Here is a 6,060-nt window from a genome sequence, read left to right as displayed (position 1 = left end):
ACTGCATGTCGTTAATTCCTCTAGATAAAATCCAGGTATTAGGCCAATTGGAGTAGGAGAAGTACTAAGGCGTAATACAGGTAAATTAGTTAGCTGGAGTTTCAACAGGGAGATAAAAGAGGCAGCTGGGCCATTACAAGCATGTGCTGGACATGGAGCAAGAGCCGAAGCTGATGTACATGCCATGAAGGATATATTCGATAATGTGCAACTAAATGCAATGCTTTTGATTGACGCAAAGAATGCTTTTTATTGTATGAATCGACAAGTCGCCTTACACAATATCCAGATCATTTGTCCATTAATTTCAATTTACTTAATAAATACTTATAGAAATCCATCCAGGCTTTTTGTGGCAGGCGGTAAAGAAATGTCATTCCGAGAAGGCACAACTCAAGGTGATCCCCATGCTATGCCATAGTACTCTTGTAACACCACGATTATTATAGAACAATTACTTATACATTACCCAGAAGTTAAGCAAGTGTGGTTAGCAGACGATGCCGCAGCTAGTGGAAGCATTGCAAACTTAGATAGCTGGTATCAACATCTTATTGTTGAAGGATGTAAACATGACTACACGTAAGCCAATTTTAATGCTGGTTAATTGTAAAACCCCCCTTATTAGCAGAAAATGCAGGCATAGTATTTGGTAAATTGGTCAACAAAACTACAGAGGGTCAACGACATATGGGTTCAGTAATTGGTTATCAAAATTTTAAGGACAAATATTGCAATGAGAAAATAGCAAAATGGCTAAGAGAGTTAAAACAACTTTGTAAAGTATCATAAACTCGACCACAGGCCGCTTTTATTGTGTTCACATAAGGATTTCGTTCAAAATTTACTTATTTTCTAAGAACTATTCCAAAATTTGAACAATATCTAGCGCTCGTAGACAAAATACTTAGTCATTTGTTTTTGCCAACTCTTTTTTGAAAAAATAAGCCCTCTTAGGATCACATTAGAAAACTTTTTACATTAACTCCTCGAGATGGAGGATTGGGTATACCTATAGTAATTGAAGAAACACCTTATTAGTTTTTATCATCTGTGAAATTAACTAAAAATCTTGTACGGCAAATTATAGATCAAGACACAATTTTAAAAACAAAAAATTTTACCAAGAATGTCTTAGAAAATCTTGAAAAAATATTATCTAGTGACAGACTTAAGCATCGCACCGAGAAAATAATTGCAGTTGATTCAATGCAACCAGAGTCTATGTTAAGAAACATACAGCAAACAAGAAGCGAATGTGCAAGCACTTGGTTAAACGACTTACCGCTAGAAAACCAAGGTTTTGTTTTAAACGAAGAATTTCGAGATGCACTTTGCCTAAGATATAATTTCGACTAAAAAAATATCCCTCGTAATTGTGAATGCGGAGAACTTTTCAATGTAACTCATGCTTTCCCCAAACTGTTTCGAAAGCCTTAGATACATTAAAAGCGAAAACTTTAGCTTCTTGGCTCCATCTAATGCCATATCATTCAGGAGTCGAATAAGTAAAAGTTCTTTGCAAATAGCTCAGCCTTACCCTTGGTAGGTAATAATGTCAGTTTCTTAAATGAAAGATGGAATGTTAGATCTACCATAGTTAGCGACGCTGTGAAAGATTTAAATCAATAAAATGTTAAGCTGTTGAGAGTTTTAAAGATATATTTAGATAAAATTAGGAGATATATTTAGATAAAATTAGGAAAGGCAATAGTCCTAAAACAGAACCTTGGGATACACCTGTAGAACATTGGCAAAGGTTTAGCATCATTGATGGAGAGAAATTCGATCTACTAAGAAAACATGGTAAAAACCGTTGAAGAGCATCTTGAACACCGTAGTGTTCCAATTTATTTAGAAGGATAGAATGATAAACAGAATCGAAGGCTTTCTCTAATTCAAGAAACACTCTACATGCAAAATGTATATTGTCAATAGCCTTTTATATATTTTCAGTTATTTTATTAAGTGCAAGAGTTGTGGAGTGTTTGTTACAAAATCTATACTGATGTTTGTAGAGACATTGATTTTTGTGAAGAAAGTGGTAACGTCTGCTGTGCATATTTTTTTAAATACTTTGCTGTTAGATAGAAGAGAAATCAGTCAATAATTTGTGACGTACATTAAGAACCTTATTGTTCAAAGGAATTACTTTGTCTATCTTAAAAACATCTGTAAAAAAGCCTTTATTAAAAGAATTGTCCAATATGGTACTGAAAGACTTGCAAATAAAGTGAGAAGTATGTTTTAAATACTATTTGGACCTAAACTCTTAAAATGGTAAAGTATTTTTTTATTAAATCAGACACTTCATTCTCAGTCATTGCATTAAGAAAGAAAGAATTAGAATTAGAATTTTTTTAATAGTCAGAAATTTTTATAGAAGAAATCTTTTTACTTTTGGGTGCAGGTTATTTTTTCATAGATGCAATAAAATGAAATGTTCCATAATAATACTAGAGATTATCGCAGATCTTAATAAAGCATTCAAAACTCGTCTCTCTCTTCTGATTCATTGCTTTAAAGGCTTTGGCTCATGAGATTTACAGTCCTTTTCTTTCTTTTCAAGAATTTCAAGGCTTTCCTTTTTTCATAGATTGCTTGTGAAGAGGTAGCTTCAAAGTAGGTTTGAGATTAGGAGTCCGGAGATGTTGGTATTTTCTCCATGTGCTGATCTTCAACATTTTTCTTGCTGAGGTACCACTTTTGAACAAAAAGTGTCAGACTGGAGTAGTTGCCTTTAATAAGCACTAACTTGCCAGCTCTGGTGACAAATTGAATCTTTCTCTTGTCATATCTTGTCCAGCCTAAGAAAATGCTTTTTCTGAGGATGCAGATGTCGCAGGTATTCCAAAGAATCCTCTTGCCAAATCCTCTTTCTAAGAAAGGAGTGGAAGAAGATGTTCATGTGCCATCCACCATGCCAAAGAACAGGTATGCTCATCAGCGTTTGGTAAACCAAAGTAATGGTTGAACTCACGTAGTAATGGTGGTTTATTCAAGTCATTTGATGAAAAAATATCATTGTCATTGGGCCTTAACTCATTTAGAAACAAATTCTCCACTTCCAAAGCATCATTAGGCAGGCCTTGAACATCCTTGACTCTCTCTTTCTCGATGCTTGGAGATGTGGGGTCTTCATTATTAGCCTGTATTGTTGTTGGGTGATTTGCCACAAGCTTCTCAACTAAATTATCCTTGAGCTTTGTAGTTCCCAAGAATTGTCCTTTGCAGAAGGGATTCAGTAGTTGTTCAACTGCAAGTGGAAAAATTCCACTGCCTTTCAAAAGAAATTTAGCATGCACATTTTTAAGTACTTTACAGAAGAATAACTTTGCAGATTCACTGTAGTTTTCTTTGGCAACAAATCTTTCAATAAATCCAAAAAGTATTTTGAGCTTCAGTAATACCTGATGCATCCTTGGTTGGGTGTCACATGACTGAATCTTTGCCATTCACTGAAATCTTTGATGTTGCTCAAAACAGGTAGTAATCGTTCCAAAAGTTCCATTTGATCTTCATCTGATATAGCATCATGGAAATCTATCTTGTCAAACTTCAGCTTTAGAAGAGGGTACTTCATTCTCAATATGGCATCAATGAGTTGAAGGTGAATATTCCATCGGGTTTCACAATAGGCTGGAATCTTTAATGGAGATATTTTATGAGACATGCACTCATTTTCAAAGAGAGTAATGTAATTTGTAGAGTGATGCATTTTTGACAATTCTCTTACTGCTCTGAAAGCTAATGAAAACAATGGGTCTGATTAAGATGCTTTACTCAAACAGTTATTTAGCTTGTGATCCTTGCACTGCATACTCATTCAATGAGCTCAAGTATTTACTTTTTCTTAGAGCTGCTGCCATATTGCTTGCTTGATCCACAACTGCTGCAATAAAGAGATGTTGAAGCCCTTCTTTTTCAACAATTTTATCCACAAAAAATGCAATATTTTCTCTGTCTGACAGAGAATGGCTGTACCTGGTACACAAAGCTGTTGTGCCTGGAATTTTAAAAATGAATTTGTTTAAGCAAACAAAAATTTAAGCAAAGGAGGTAAATTTTTTTGCAAAAGTTAGCTTGTTCTTATGAAAAAAAATATTCTTACTCAAATTTCTTTGTTAAGTAGTACATTGTCACGTCCATATAGGACTCTTTGGTGACTGAAGTCCAGTGATCTAGTGGGAATGTCATCATTTTGCAGTGAGACAAATCAGACTTTAGCTTGCCCTAAAGCTACAAGAAGAGAGTGATGAAGCAGATGCACTTTGTTCTCGGCAAAAGTAGTGGAGTGCTTCAAGTATGCTTTTGGCATTAAGTATTCCATGAGTTCCTTGTAGATCTCTGAATCAAGAACAGCAAATGGTAGATCAGCCCTCACAATAAATTTTGTGTCAAACTCATATTGCTTCACACTATTCACTGGGTATTTTATGCACTTTGATTGTCTGCTGTCAGCCATCGACGCACCAGCTTCTTCAATTCGTTTCTTACCCTTTTCTTTTACTTCATGTACTATCTGAGTAAATTCTTCAGGATGGACTGATCGCAGATGCTGTCTAGGATTTGCTGTGCTGCTGTGATTTTTCTCCTTAAATATCTTGTTACAAATAATGCATTCAAATCGTCTACCGAAAAACAAAAAAGCTAATTAATATTGTTTATGGAGGATAAAGATCATTAGATTTAAATCAACTATGTAATAAATATAAAATAATAATATAAAATATACTAAAATAAAAACAAATAAAATAATAAAAATAATAAAATAATAAAATAAAATAAATCAAATAATAAAATAAAATAATAAAAATAAAATAAAAAATAAATAAAATAAAATAATAAAATAAAAATAAAATATGTTTTATTCATTGCTTTGAGAGTATTGGTATTCATAGCTAATGTAAAAATGAAGTAATTTTGGGTTCTAATACAATTATAAAAAGATACAATATGGTAGTGATATTAAACTGTTTTGTATTCAAATCAATATAAAAACAGCTGATATTGTATAGTACTGAAAGTACCAATGTTACATTTTGTAATATCATTTTACAGCCTTGTAGTTAGTTTATTTAGTAAGCACTAATCATCTGCGTATCAAAACTTGCCACATTTTGATATGCATTACCCATTTGGCTTGTAAACATAAAAAATAGTCAAGCTAAAGTTTAAATTTAAATAACAATGAATAATTCTTACCATCAATTTTTCTGAAATATTTCCAAACAGGAGATCGCATGTTGAATTTGAAAAGAGTCTTCTTTTTGCTATTAAATTTTGTACACAACTAACAATTATGGACAAAAAACTGCCGATTATATATCAATTTTTCATGTTCACATGCCCTTCAATGCTTGCTTTTTAAATTTGCAAAAACAAAAAATTAATATTTAATCGTCGAATGAAATGACATTCGTATTACAAATTAAGTATCATAATTAAAATTCGAATGCCGAATTCGTACAAAAAATTACAAGATAAACATATTTATGAAAAGATTTATTCGTCTTTGTCATTTTAAAAGCAAATTGTCATAATTTCGTAATATTTATTTTTTCATTAGCATACCAATTAGCAGTTAAAAAATTTGTCACTGGCATAGTATTAGTATTAGGATATAACACTTAGTACTAGGACATAGTATTAGGATATAACACTTATCTGCTATGACGGCATGTCTAATGAAATATAACAATTACAATGCCCAAATCATGTCAAAGAGCTAAAGCCAGCCAGGTATTTTCTGATAGCTATTTATGCACTAATCCTTTTGTTTTAGTTAGAAACTCTGTTTAACTTTTTTTAATTTTTGATTTTCTTTTTTAATTTATTTGTTTGTTTTTCAAAGTTAATCGAAATTATTGATTTTGTTGATAATTTAAAGGTGATTAACATTTTTAAAAGAAATATATCTTTTCAATTGTGTTTTATTTTATCTTTACTTTACCTTCTTTATTTTATGTACAGTTAAAAATGCGACTGCCATTAACTAAGACCTTCTGCACCTTCAAAGACATTCAAAATTTTCATAATTTTACATAAGTTTAACGTAGC

The sequence above is a fragment of the Hydra vulgaris genome, chromosome 15, assembly GCF_038396675.1.
Source record: "Hydra vulgaris chromosome 15, alternate assembly HydraT2T_AEP".
Lineage (NCBI taxonomy): Eukaryota > Metazoa > Cnidaria > Hydrozoa > Anthoathecata > Hydridae > Hydra > Hydra vulgaris.
The sequence above is the reverse complement of the archived record's forward strand: the minus strand, read 5'-3'. Positions refer to the sequence as shown.